The sequence below is a fragment of the Aquarana catesbeiana genome, linkage group LG03 (assembly GCF_042186555.1).
Source record: "Aquarana catesbeiana isolate 2022-GZ linkage group LG03, ASM4218655v1, whole genome shotgun sequence".
NCBI lineage: Eukaryota > Metazoa > Chordata > Amphibia > Anura > Ranidae > Aquarana > Aquarana catesbeiana.
Window position 1 is genome coordinate 13,714,988 of NC_133326.1, and position 15,527 is coordinate 13,730,514.

General features: G+C 45.7%; 1 protein-coding gene across 1 annotated transcript in view; it reads right to left on the reverse strand.

The window, feature by feature from the left end:
• The window catches only part of SMAD6 (SMAD family member 6), a 78,700-nt gene that overhangs the window by 55,661 nt on the left and 7,512 nt on the right, over positions 1-15,527 (reverse strand). The window lies entirely within an intron of this gene.

The following is a 15,527-nucleotide window of genomic DNA, read 5'->3' on the forward strand; positions in this document are numbered from 1 at the left end:
GGAAGGGTTGCCGCATGTCACTGGCTGCAAGGCTGCTCTAAGTTTGTATAGGTTGGACTTGATGGACTTGTGTCTTTTTTCAACCTAACCTACTATGTAACTATGTCAGGGGCGGACTGACCATTGAGCCACTCGGGCACTGCCCGAGGGCCCTGGGCCACTAGGGGGCCCCATCAGGGTTGCCAACCTCAGTAAAACCAGGGACAGTATGTATAAATCTGTGTTTTTTTTACATCTGTGTATACATGTATGTGTATACTGTGTGATTGTATACTGTGTGTGTGTGTGTATACTGTATGGCCCCATAATCTCTGATTGCCTGGGGGCCCCATAATCTCCTATTGCTCGGGGGCCCCATGAGTTGTCAGTCTGCCCCTGAACTATGTATATATTGTCGGGAAGGCCATCGGTCTATGTGATAATGGCCGGATAAATGTCTGTACTGACAGCTCTGATTGCGGCAGTGTTATTAAAACAGCGATACGGGCGGCGTGCCTCATCCAACTTCCCGAAGATTGCAGCCTCCCCCTTCACATCTGATCCCCACACGCATCGCTGGCTGCCTGCTATTCCACAAATGCGGCTCTCAGGACCCACAACGATCCCCCCAGAAAAAAAAAAAGAGACGAATATTCCGTGCGCTCTGATTCTCCATAACACTGAACACACTCTTACCCTCCCCCAACCCTCAATACCATCGAACGGCGACCCTCCCCTCCTGGCGTACATTGCCTTGGGAATGCCTCATGCTGGACGAACATCACCAATTTCCGGTACACACCGCGCAGTGTTTGTGGAGAGTGAGCCCTTTTCGTCACCATCTCATAGCACTGTGTATGAATGAAGCATAGCGGGCCTACAAAAACAGGATGAAATCACAGCCTGACCATCACTGACCATGCGCCCCTCATCACCGACCATGCGCCGGCCATCACCGACCATTCCCTAACCATCCACTGACCAACCCTGACTGCACACTGGCAATCCACCAACCATCAATGACCATGCGCCCGCCATCACGACCATCCATCAGCCATTCCCCGACCATCCACCAACCAACCCTGACCGCACACTGGCCATTCCTGACCATCCACCAACCATCACTGACCATTCACCCGCCATCACCGACCAACCCTGACAGCACACTGGCCATTCCTGGCAATCCACCAACCATCACTGACCATGCGCCCGCCATCACGACCATCCACCGACCAACCCCGACTGCACACTGGCCATTCCTGACCATCCACCAACCATCACTGACCATTCGCCCGCCATCACCGACCATCCATCGGCCATTCCCTAACCATCCACCGACCAACCCTGACCGCACACTGGCCATTCCTGGCAATCAACCAACCATCACTGACCATGCGCCCGCCATCACGACCATCCATCAGCCATTCCCTGACCATCCACCGACCAACCCTGACCGCACACTGGCCATTCCTGACCATCCACCAACCATCACTGACCATTCGCCCGCCATCACCGACCATCCATCGGCCATTCCCTGACCATCCACCGACCAACCCTGCCCGCACACTGGCCATCCACCAACCATCACTGACCACACACCAACATTGCCTTTTGTACGGTTGACCACCCCCTCCTCCTCAAAAAACTCAACGCCTTTGGTCTCTGTGAATGTACTCTTCACCGGTTCTCTTCCTATTTATCCAACCGCACCTTTAGCATTATTAACAGTTTTACTTCCTCTTCTCTTCCTTTCTCTGTTGGGGTCCCCCAAAGTTCTGTTCTTGGACATCTACTATTCTCGGTCTACACCTCCTCCCTGGGTCTGCCGATACCATCTCTAGGCCGGACGACACCCAAATTTATCTCTCTACCCCTCAGCTCACTCCCTCAGTCTCCTAACGTATCACTAAATTTACTAACATACATACCAGTCTGGATGTCACACCACTTTCTCAAGCTCAATCTATCCAAAACCGAGCTCAAAATTTTTTTCCTCCACCACGTGTCCCCTCCCCTGATCTAAGCAAACTAATCCCAAATGCACACGTTCCTGTTGAGTTGTGCAAATAAGTGGGTGCTGCAGTGACCAACGGCTGGAACCATTCAAATTCAAAAATGGAAAAATGTCACCAGCACACCAAGGATGTCCAAAAATGGGTCCAAAACGTTAATAACGATCACATAGTTACAGCGTTGAGCGAAGTTTCGGAGCCTCAAAAAGGACCCCTTCATCAGGCATGTGATCCCCTGATCTCTCTGTCAAGATCGATGGCACAACCATCAGCCCATCCCCGCATGCCAAGGTTCTAGGTGTAATCCTGGACCTGATCCATCCTTTAGGCCCCACGTTCAATCACTGTCCAAATCTTGCCCCCTCAACCTCGGCAACATCTCCAAAATATGCCCCTTTCTAACCAATGACACCACAAAAAGCGTTAATTTTGGCAGCAAATTTCAATTTAGTTTTAGTCTTAGGACATTTTAGTCGACTAAAATAATTTTAGTCGACTAAAACTCAATTTCAGTCATCTAATGGATAGAGTTAAAATGTAATGCGTTCTTTAAGCGTTGCTCTACAATTTCCAAACTCATTACATACTGCTGGAGTGAAAAATCTATTATGTTATTATTTATGGTATTGAGGTATGAACATGCACTACAGATCAGTGTTCATTTTGACGTTAAACTTCCATTTAGTTTCAATCTTATGCCGCGTACACACGATCGCACATTCCGACGACAAAATCCATGTTTTTTTTCCGACGGATGTTGACTCAAACTTGTGTCGCATACACACGGTCACACAAAAGTTGTCGGAAATTCCGAACGCCAAGAACGCGGTGACGTACAACAGGTACGACAAACCGAGAAAAATGAAGTTCAATAGCCAGTGCGGCTCTTCTGCTCGATTCCGAGCATGCGTGGCACTTTGTGCGTCGGACTTGTGTATACACGCTCGGAAGTTTTGTTGGAAAATTTGAGAACCAGCTCTCAAAACATTTGTTGTCGAAAATTCCGAAGCATAAAGCATGTTGATTAAGAGAGTTTAGTTCCACTTTAAAGAGTAGTTGATGCTTGGAATAGACTCCCAGTAGTGGTAGTGAGTCAGTCAACAGTAAGAGGATTCAAAACATGCTTGGGACAAAACATAGATCTATACTCAAAAATATAAAAAAAAATAAAATAAATAAATACAAAGAAAAAACATAAAAAAATAAAATAAAATGGGGCAGACTTGATGGACCACTAGTTCTTTTTTTTTTGCCATCACTCTATGTGCCATAAAAGCTTCTGCTTTATCTGCTAGCAACTTTCTTCTGGTCATACACGAGCCACGCATGCGCACCTCTCCACATGCCTTGGGTGCTGGGACGCAGGTGGCTCTTGTACATCAGTAGAATTAGTTTGTCCTGTACATTTATAAACTTTAGCCCAAACGTGTACATGCGTACAACGTAAAGTATGGTCCATACACAGAACCTCGGATACAGATTTGTCTTTTTTTTAATGGATCTGACTGCAAACCCTACTGATCTCCATACCGCTGTGTGCACAAGCCCATACAAAACAATACACTTGCGTTCAGATCCATAAAAAAAGTATACAAAAATTATTGTTTTAGGTTACATGGTCAGGTTGAAAAAACACTAGTCTGTCTAGTTCAGATGTCTCCAAACTTCCCAAGCAAAGGGCCAGTTTACTGTCCTTGGGGCTTTAGGGGAAACCAGACTGTGGCCAGTGGGAGTGGAAAATGCCCCGGCATCAGTGCCCCATTGTTGTTATCAAAGAGAAGAATAGTGCCCCATCGATGGTGTCAGTAGGGGGGAAACGGGGGCCCGTCGATGGTGTCAGTAGGGGGGGGGGGAAACGGGGGCCCGTCAATCGTGTCAGTAGGGGGGGGGGGAAACGGGGGCCCGTCAATGGTGTCAGTAGGGGGGGGGGAGAAACGGGGGCCCGTCAATGGTGTCAGTAGGGGGGGAAACGGGGGCCCGTCAATGGTGTCAGTAGGGGGCCGGGAACGGGGGCCCGTCAATGGTGTCAGTAGGGGGGGGGGGGGAACGGGGGCCCGTCAATCGTGTCAGCAGGGGGGGGGGTGAAACGGGAGCCCGTCAATCGTGTCAGCATGGGGGGGGGGGGGGAACGGTGCCCCGTCAATCGTGTCAGCATGGGGGGGGTGAAAAGGGGGCCCGTCAATTGTGTCAGCAGGGGGGGGGGAACGGTGCCCCGTCAATCGTGTCGGGGGGGGGGGGGGGAACGGTGCCCCGTCAATCGTGTCAGTAGGGGGGGGAACGGTGCCCCGTCAATCGTGTCAGTAGGGGGGGGAACGGTGCCCCGTCAATCGTGTCAGTAGGGGGGAACGGTGCCCCGTCAATCGTGTCAGTAGGGGGGGGGGGGGGGGGACGGTGCCCCGTCAATCGTGTCAGTAGGGGGGGGGGGGACGGTGCCCCGTCAATCGTGTCAGTAGGGGGGGGGGGGGGGGAACGGTGCCCCGTCAATCGTGTCAGTGGGGGGGGGGGGATGGTGCCCCGTCAATCGTGTCAGTAGGGGGGAACGGTGCCCCGTCAATCGTGTCAGTAGGGGGGGGAACGGTGCCCCGTCAATCGTGTCAGTAGGGGGGGGGGAACGGTGCCCCGTCAATCGTGTCAGTAGGGGGGGGGAACGGTGCCCCGTCAATCGTGTCAGTAGGGGGGGAACAGTGCCCCGTCAATCGTGTCAGTAGGGGGGGGAACGGTGCCCCGTCAATCGTGTCAGTAGGGGGGAACGGTGCCCCGTCAATCGTGTCAGTAGGGGGGGGGGGGGGGGGGGGGTGCCCCGTCAATCGTGTCAGTAGGGGGGGGGGGGACGGTGCCCCGTCAATCGTGTCAGTAGGGGGGGGGGGGGGGGGAACGGTGCCCCGTCAATCGTGTCAGTGGGGGGGGGGGGGGATGGTGCCCCGTCAATCGTGTCAGTAGGGGGGAACGGTGCCCCGTCAATCGTGTCAGTAGGGGGGGGAACGGTGCCCCGTCAATCGTGTCAGTAGGGGGGGGGGAACGGTGCCCCGTCAATCGTGTCAGTAGGGGGGGGGAACGGTGCCCCGTCAATCGTGTCAGTAGGGGGGGGGAACGGTGCCCCGTCAATCGTGTCAGTAGGGGGGGGGAACGGTGCCCCGTCAATCGTGTCAGTAGGGGGGGAACAGTGCCCCGTCAATCGTGTCAGTAGGGGGGGGAACGGTGCCCCGTCAATCGTGTCAGTAGGGGGGAACGGTGCCCCGTCAAACGTGTCAGTGGGGGGGGAACGGTGCCCCGTCAAACGTGTCAGTGGGGGGGGGGGGGGGGGGGGGAACGGTGCCCCGTCAATCGTGTCAGTAGGGGGAATGGTGCCCCATCAATGGTGACAGTAGGGGGAATGGTGCCCCATCAATGGTGACAGTAGGGGGAATGGTGCCCCATCAATGGTGACAGTAGGGGGGAATGGTGCCCCATCAATAGTGTGAGTTGTTGAAATAGTGCCCCATTGATGGTGTCAGTAGGGGGGATGGTGTCCCATCATTGGTGGAATAGTACCCCATTGATGGTGTCAGTAGGGGGAATAGTGCCCTATCATTGGTGTCAGTTGGTGGAGTATTCCCCCCAAGTGCCAGATAAAGGCAAGCAAAGGGCCGCATAGGGCACTGGGGCCCCAATTTGGAGACCGTTGCTCTAGTTCAACCAAGGGGAAAAAAAACAAAAACAAAAGAAAACCTGCATATCCTATACCCATAGTTGATCCAGAGGAAGGCAAAAAAACCCCAATAAAGCATGGTCCAACTCACTCCAGTGGGGGGAAAAAATCCCAGCGATTAAAAAAAGGATTACTGTGGAAAATGAGGCAAAATTCTGTTGTGCGAAATTTAGGATGAGATGTGAAAATGGTTTGCCTCCAAAACAGAAGGGGTTACTAAGTGGCAGATTCCTTATCTCTTCAAGGAGAGCTTTTCTATTCCCTGCCTGGGGCCACTTGTGTAATTACACAGAGAAAACAGGTCTTTAGTGGGAAACATTGCAGGCCTGTCATGACTAAACAGCATGATAACCCCTTTTAGGTTTGACACTTTCCAGGCATGAGGGGACCCATACTTCTCATTCTTCTCTCTGCTAGGATTACTGCCGCACTAGGAGACTTAAAACAGGAGCTACACATGTATTGCCTTGTGGATTTAAAAAGATATAAAAGACATATTAGGTAGCAACAAAGATATCTGCAGTGGAATGTTTTTGTATCATACTCATCATAAAAACGTATCTTCTACGGCCCAGGAATGTCCATCACTAGTCCATGTTCTTCGTTAGACCTCTACCAATGGAGGACCATTTTATTACCTTTCCACATGACACTTGGAATTATCCCACCAACTATCCCCCTAGGTGGGAAGTAGTATTTATTATACAGGCTTTCCACTTTAAATGAATATAGATTCCCTGTTGTTTAGACTTTTCTGTACACAGAGAAGTCCACCCACCCTTGGTAAGCCACAGGACTACCCTGTCATTTCAGTTCTGCTTTCTGCCCACGTTTAACGAGAAGCATCCTATTGTTAGCTTACTAAGGTAAAGGTTGAACTAGCTTTAAAACAATATGTTTGTGAGCCACCCAGAATAGAGAACTAATTTTTATAAAGACAAGCCATTCTCATCCAGGTTCCGTGGAAGCCTAGGGTTCCTCCAAAGGTTGCTAGAGGTTCCTTGAGCTGTTGCCGATTGACCTCCCGTCTGATGGTGCTTGCATAATCCTAGCTTCACTGGCCCTTGGCAGAGCCAGCTGCATGACATGACCCTTTTAGTTGTCTGTAAGGGACATTCTGCCCACTGACCAGCAATGTAAGGGACCTTCCTCCCTCTGACCCCCAATGAATTTTAGTAGTGGTTTCCTGAGACCTCAAAATTATTTTACGAGTTTGTCTTGGGTAAACAGTTGAGAAAGTCTGATCTAGATCTTTCCAATACCAAACCAAAAGAGAATCATACCAAATTATCATGGCGGTTGATGCAGAATATGTTGGAAAATCTCTACTTTTGTAACAGGAAAGGGTCTTTCCTCTTAGACGTCCATGTTAAACTGATGTTTGATTTCTGTAGGGGGTAGCATGCTGTGGATTACAATAAAGAGACTCAAGAACACGTCAGACATTGCCCCTTGACATCCGTCAAATTACATGTACGAAGAATCATGGGAAGTGTTGTTCAACATTAGCTACAGTGCTGCTGGCTACAGCCCAGGAATTCAAGCCAGGAGGACAACGATTTCACATCCCAGCGATATTTCCCGGTCTGAGAGAATGTGCGTTTTCTGAGAAAATTCTGCAACAATAAATGTTATCTTACCAAAAGGTAAACTAATAAAAAAGGAAGCATAAAGGCGTCAGCAAAACTAAGCGTCAGTGGCCATTTCTATAAGTCTATCAATAAATTACCAACATAAAAGAGTAATAAAATGGAAAAAGCCTAAAATGTTTCACCACATTAGCTACTTTAGAATAGTCCATTCGAAGACCCACAGTATTAAACTAATTAAAACGCAGTTACAGAGTATCTAAAGCTAGCCATACACTAGTAGAATTTTGCTTGACCAAAAGCAAAAAATAGTTTTGACCAAAAACCACTCTACCATCACCATCTACTAACCCAAGAGATGGACATCAGACCACTCTACTGTCACCATCTACCAACTAGAGAGAAGGCCATCAGACCACTTTACCGTCACCATCTACTAACTAGATAGAAGGACATCAGACCACTCTACCGTCACCATCTTCTAACTAGAGAGAATCAGACCACTCTCCCGTCACCATCTACTAACTAGAGAGAAGGACATCAGACCACTCTCCCGTCACCATCTACAAATTCAAGAGAGATGGACATCAGACCACTCTACCGTCACCATCTACTAACTAGAGAGAAGGACATCAGACCACTCTCCTGTCACCATCTACTAACTAGAGAGAAGGACATCAGACCACTCTCCCTTCACCATCTACTAACTAGAGAGAAAGACCAAACCAATCTATGGTCACTACAGGAGCACCGAATGCAAATTTTGGTGCCGAAACCAACCAACCAACCAACCAACCAACCAACAAAAAAAAAAAAAAAAAAAAAAAAAAAAAAAAAAAAGATATATTTTTATATATAATTGTATTAGATTTTGACTTTTTAATTACGCTAATACCAATATCATGAATTTAAATGAATATGAATTTATTGTCAGCACCTTAGTGCAAGAAAAGCTCAAGAAAAAAAATGCATCCCTGTAAATTATATGTATGTCTTTTCACTGATCCATTGTGCTTCCCTTGCCGTGGTGTTAAAAATCCTGCTTGCTGCATGTTTGGTCAGAAAAAAAAAAAAAAACACCAAAATCGCATCTCTACGTTGAAATGCATTGAAAAACGCAGCAAGAATGCATCAATAACGCATGAATAATGCACCCGTGTTACGTTTTTGATGCAGTTTGAGTCACATGACCTATGAAAAAAAACACACCATAAGCACAATAAAATCGTGGTAAAAATCGCGTGCGTTTTCGGCACCTTTTTCTCATAATCGGCAAAATGCTGAAAACACCTTTCCTGCTGCTATGTTTTGGCCGCAATGCGGTGCAGTTTCTGATGTGAAGGGGCCCAAAGGCTCGGCTCACGTTGCTGCAAATCCAAAGTCGTGCGACTTCCAGTGCAACTTTGCATTGCGACTTGCTTGCGACTCCCACCAATCATAACAATACAGAGTGCGACACATTACTGAACTTACAAAACCCTCTGAAATCGCAGCCAAAAGTTGCAAAGACAAAGAAACAAAAAACTTCTTTGCGACTTTTGTAAACTTTAACATTGCAGTCTGTGACAATCATGTCGCAAGGAAGACGCAGAAAAGTAGTGCAGGAAGCAATTTCTTTTGTCGCAGGAATTAAAAGCCTGCTACACACTATTCGTTTTTTTCATTCAACCCTTTGAGCTAAACAAAAAAAAAAAAAAAAAAAAAAGACGAAAAACGGAAGAGCTCAGGGAGGAGCCGCTGTACTATGATGTTAGTACAGCGTTCACCTGCCGCTGAGCCATTGTGTTCTGACTGGGGCATGGGGACAACCGTTTTTTTTTTTGTTTTTTTTTTTTTTCTTGCTGTGTGAACGGGAACACAATGTATAGTGCGTTTTCGCAGATTTGACTGCAAAAGTGGACATACCCTTTAAGTTTTGGCAAATCACAAATCACTGCAAGAAAATCTCACCACTCGGGTCTCACATACAAGAATTGCCACGGTGCCGGGGTGGTGCACACCCCGCTGGCGCCAGACGAACTTCAAGAGCGCTCATCTCCTTGATTGGCCGGTGATTCGCATTTTACTCGATTAGTAACGGGTCATCCATACAGGAGGAAGCAATCTTTACTTATCAAATTCTTCCGTTTTAGTTCCATTCGCGTTTTTTTTTTTTTTTTCCTGGCGATTCGAAAATTTGGAAATTCAATGATCGGAAAATTCAAAAATAAAACGAAAATAAGAACAAAAATTTGAAAATCTGATCTAACTATTAAAATTAAATTATAGGTATTGGAATTTCCTTTCAAATTTGGCTGCTAGTGAACGGAACGAATACAAATTTATCCGAAGTTACCAATTATCCGAAACAATGAACGTTGCATCTAAACAAACAACAGAGCGAATAAATAATAAATAAATAATAACAATAGTTATTATTATTATTTATTATTATTAATTCATTATGTTCCATTCGTTTAGATACGGCATTCATATTTTCAGATAATTCGTAACTTCGGATAAATTTGTATTCGTTACATTCACTAACAGCCAAATTTGAAAGGAAATTCCAATACCTATAATTTAATAGTCATTTCAGATTTTCGAATTTTCATTCTTATTCCAGATTTCTGGATTTTCGAATTTCGAAAATCCAAGAATTCGGATATTTAAAAAATATTCAGAAAAATTTGTTAAACGAGTTTTCGTTATACAAGTCTTTCGTTATTTCGGATATTTACGAATTTGTCAAAATTCGTTAAATAAAAAAAAAAAAAAAAAAACACGAATTCAGAACGAAACAAATTGCACATGTCTAATCCCAATACTGATTTCTCTGATGATTGATCTTCCGAAGTAACAGTATTGACCAGCATAGAATTCTATAGCTCTCAGTGCGGTTACATTGATCGGCATGTGATCACTGGGTGATAATTGCCAGAGCAGGGCTTCTCCGATATCCTACAGCCACTTACTTCCAAGGAAAAGGGAAGGTGGGGGCCAGGCTGGCATCTGCCTTTGTTGAGCCGGAATTCACACACTTCACCTCCAGGCCTTGTTCCGACACTTTTGTTTACATGTAACAATCAGTATTTTTTGCTAAAAATTTGTTAGAACCCCCAAAGATTAAATGTTTCCCAAATAGAAGCTGGAAGGCTTTTTTTTCTTTTTCTCCTGACCTGCAATGTAAAAGGCATAATGTGCTAGCATGCATCGCATACTAGCGCATTATGTGAAACTTACCTGAAAACGAAGCCTTCCAGCAATGCAGTCGCTGGAGGCCGCTTCCATCTTCACCCGTCTTGCTTGCGGGGTTCACGAACTCAAGGCTCTGACTGACCGGAGCCGCGGTGACGTCACTGCCGAGCAGGTGGCCGTTCCTTCAGAGCGCATGCACCGGTGATGTCACTGGCTGCATGTACAGAAAAATATCTCCTAAACAACACACATACACCCACTATATATACCCAGAGATGCACTGAAATTTCAGCAGCCGAAACATATCGATAGAAAAAAAAAAAAAGGGTGCTTATGGTGTGTTTTTCATAGGTCCTGCGATTTAAAAACCACATCAAAAACATAACACGGGTGTGTTATTGATGCGTTATTTTTAATGCATTTCGATGGTGAGGTGCGTTTTTTTCAACTGACCAAAAATGCAGCAAGCAGGGATTTTTACCACCACAATGGAAGCGCAACGGACCTGTGTGAAGCCATGCATAGAATTTAAAGGGATGCATTTTTTCTTGCGCTAAAAGGTGCCGACAATAAATTCATACTCATTTAAAATTCATGATATTAATTAAAAAGTTGAATATAGAACAATAAATATATATATATATATACACACACACACACACACACACACACATATACATATATACACACATACATACATACATACATATCACTTTGGTTCACCGCTAACATAACCACATTTTTTGGTAAAATTCAAAAGATGACGTTACGCCTGGTAAATAGATACCAAACATGTCACGCTTTAAAATTGTCACCCTTGCACTGGCATGTGCAAACAACGTCAATTTTATTATCCATAGGTGACGCTTTAAAAGGCCTTTACAAGGTTACCACTTTAGATTTACACAGGAAGTCTTGTGCTAGAATTACTGCCCATGATCTGACGTTCGTGGTGCTACCTCACGTGTGTGGGACTAACGCTGTTTGGGACTGACGCATGCGTTCGCGGGGAACGGGGCGGAGCCAAGGCAGTGACGTCACTGCGCAAGGCCGTAGTTCAGATCGGCGTGCGATCTGTGACTGTACTTTGACTAGATTTTTTTTTTTTTTTTTTTTTTTTTTTTTTACTGTTGGAATCCAGTAAGTGCGCAATTTGGGCATTAATAAAACACATGAGTTAGCTTGTGCCCACTGTGATTATGGTTACCATGTGATGACCCTGGATGGCAAAGGAATTTTCGAGCCTGGTGTTTGAGACTAGTGGCGGGACTTTTTAACCATTTGGAGCCTGTTTGAGTGGGGTGTTGATGCCGTTTACAGGTACCAATACAAGGTCAATTATTATCTGTGAAGATTCTCATCAATCCAGGTCAGTCATGGTATATCTAGTAGTAGTCACATTGAACTCGACGTGTTGTGTAATGTTGAAGCTGAGAAAAATGCCTCTAACACTGATGGTCAGTAAGAACAGGGCAGATCTTACAGTGTTGGTTACCATTATAGACCCCTAAAAAGATCACTGATGTCATGCTGCTGGCTATACCAAGTGGTGTTGCCACAGCCCAAAGAACTCCTAGCAACCTCTGGAGAAACCATTAGTGTTCCACAGAATCCTGGTTGGGAAGGGCCGGTCTAAGGACAGGATAGGAGGTGTGAAAATTGTGGAACTACCATGTTCTAGGTACATAATCCCTTCCTTGGGGTCAGGAAGGCTTCACAGATGTTAATTCTTCGATTCACATGGCACCTTCAGCCATGTAATTTGAAGGATTATCGCCTATGAAGCCTTCCCGACACCACCGATTGGATTAGGTAACTAGAACAGGTTGGTTTCTGCAAATTTCACGCCTCCCATCCCTTTCCTGGACATTAACATTTGCATTTCCATGGTGATTGGATCAAGATGTTGGTGCATCCTGTGTGAATTTGAATGCTAGTGCATTTTGCCAAACGCTCATTAGAACAGAAGAAGTGGCTTAGATAAACTACAACAGGTCATCAACATTACAGAAGAAGTTCAGTGAAATGTGACTTACTACAATTTAAAGGAGCCTGTTCAAGCAATTGAGCTTGGGGGTGTTTGGACCAAGATCCTAACCCACCAGGAAGCTTTCCCCATCCCGTTTTTGGACAATAAAATGTGTCTCTCCATAGTCATTGGGTCACGGTCTTGGTGCAACCTGCATGAATTGAAATGCTAGGGGATTGTCCCGACACTCATTAGAACTGAAGAAGTGTCTTGGACAAGCTACAAAAGGTCATCAGCATTACAGAAAAAAGTCCAGTTGAATGTAACCTACTACAATTAGATGAGCCGGTTCAAGACCAGTAATCAGATTGGGGGGGGGGGGGGGGGGTGGTGTTTGGACCAGGATCCCAACCCACCAGAAAGCTTTCCTCATCCCGTTCTTGGAACATTTGCCTTTCCATGTTCATTGGATTAAGGTCTTGCCTGCATAAATTTAATCAGCTTGGGGGTGTTTGGACCAGGATCTGAACCCACCAGGAAGCTGTCCCCATCCTGTTCTTGGACAATAACATTTGCCTTTCCATGGTCATTGGATCACGGCCTTGGTGCAATCTGCATGAATTTAAACGCTAGGGTATTTTTCCGACACTCATTAGAACGGACAAAGTGTCTTGGACAAATAAAAAAAAAAAAGAAAAAAAAGGGGTCATCATTACAGAAGAAGTCCAGTTGAATGCGACGTACTACAATCAGATGAGCCTGTTCAAGACCAGCAATGAGCTTGGGAGTGTTTGGACCAGAATCTCAACCAACCGGGAAGCGGTCACCTGTACAGACCTTGTATATGTCCCGACCACAGATGATTGGCCTGTATGGGTGGCAGCCCTCCGGCAGGCTCACACATATAGGTTTGAATCCTAGTCTGAAGATGCCCGAGTTCAGATCTTCTCTGCCAATGATTGGTACATAAACAACTTGTAAGGCCAACAGATGTCTGGATTATCAGATGGCCAGAGAAGAGGTTGTAGTCATAAAGGTCACATTGGCCAAGCAAGTTCTACTGACACCAACTAAATACGTAATAGCCAGAACTGTCCACAACAATGGCTAGCCAACTCGGTCTTCCAGCAGGGAATATTTGGTATAAGTTTATATGGTTAGAAGGAGACACCAACAGCCAAATCTTCCTCAGGGGGAACAGGCAATGGAGTAGACTTGATTTATTTTCATTCAAAGCTCATGTTGGCTCTGTTTTGGTTGCTCTTCTCCACTTTGTGAATGCTTGGGTGATATGTGCAAGCACGTTCATGGGAGGATAAATCAGTTAATAACTTTAATTATAGCAGCTGTTCACACTCTGCGCTAAACAACTGCTCCGAGGATAGAGCCGACCGTTGATCTGTGCCACTTCTAAATCAAAAAATAGAAACAGAATTGAAAATTCTCCTCAGCTTATGCTGTGTATAAGGAAATTGTATCCTTTCAGGTAGACTTTTATTCTTTTGCTGCACAATTACAGTTCTACTTCCATCCACCATGCCCCAGATCTGCCATGCGTACAACTCAGATGGTGAATAAACAAACAATCGGTTGGACGATTTTCTGGAGCACTCTTGAAGCCCCAAGAATCCTGGTTTGCCCCATTGTGCAACTCCAGCTAAGAAATTGGTGCTTGATCCTACCCTCTGAGCCCCATAATTGGTTAAATAGGCTGTCCATCACCGCCCTGAGCCGAATAGTAGTGGGCAGACTAAAGCGCTGACTTCCTAGAGGACTTTACCATCTACAGTACTGTGCAAAAGTCTTAGGCAGGTGTGAAAAATGCTGCAAATGAAGAATGCTTTCATAAATAGAAGTGTTAGGTTTTTTTTTTAAATCAATTAACAAAATGGGAAGTAAATGAACAGAATAGAAATCCAAATCAAATCAATATTTGGTGCGATTGCCCTTTGCCTTCAAACCAGCATCAATTCTCCTGGGTAGACTTGCACACAGTTTTTGAAGGAACTCAGCAGGTAGGTTGTTCCAAACATCTTGGAGAGCTAAGCACAGATCTTCTGTGGATGTCGGCTGCCTCAAACCTTTCTGTCTCTTCTCGTCATCCCAGACAGACTCCATGATGGTGAGATCAGGGCTCTGTGGGGGCCAAAGCATCACTTACAGGACTCCTTGTTCTTCTTTATACTGAAGATAATACTTATGACACTGGCTGTATGTTTGAGGTGGTTGTCCTACTGCAGAACAATTTGGGGACAATTACACACCTCCCTGATGGTATGGCATGATGGAGAAGTATCTGCCTGTATTTCTCAGCATTAAGAACACCATTAAACCTGACCAAATCTCCAACTGCATTTGCAGAAATGCAGCCTCAAACTTGCCAAGAACCTCCACCATGCTTCACAGTTGGCTGCAAACACTCATTATTGTACCCCTCTCCGGCCCTTCAACCAACAAACTGCCTCCTACCACAGCCAAATATTTAACATTTTTACTTATCAGTCCAAAGCACCTGCTGCCATATTTCTGCACCTCAGTTTCCATTTTCCTGCACAGGACATGGAAACAAGGTTAAGCGACTCAACTATGCAGGAAAACATAGGAACTGGGGTGCAGAACAATAGAAACAGGTGCTCTGGACTGATGAGTCAAAATGTGAACTATTTGGCTATAGCAGGAGGCAATCTGCTGGTTGAAGGGCTGGAGAGCAGTACAATAATGAAGGTCTGCAGCCAACTGTGAAGCATGGTGGAGGTTCCTTGCAAGTTTGCAGCTGCATTTCTGCAAATGGAGTTGGATATTTGATCAGAATCAATGGTGCCCTCAATGCTGAGAATTACAGGCAGATACTTATCCATCATGCCATACCATCAGGGAGGCGTGTGATTGGCCCCAAATTTATTCTGCAGCAGAACAACCACCCCAAACATACATCCAATGTCATTAGGAACTATCTTCAATGTAAAGAAGAACAAGGAGTCCTGGAAGTGATGGTTTGGCCCCACAGAGCCCTGATCTCACCCATCATGGAGTCTGTCTGGGATTACATGAAGAGACAGAAGGATTTGAGGCACATCCACAAGATCTGTGCTTTGTTCTCATAGTTAGATTGA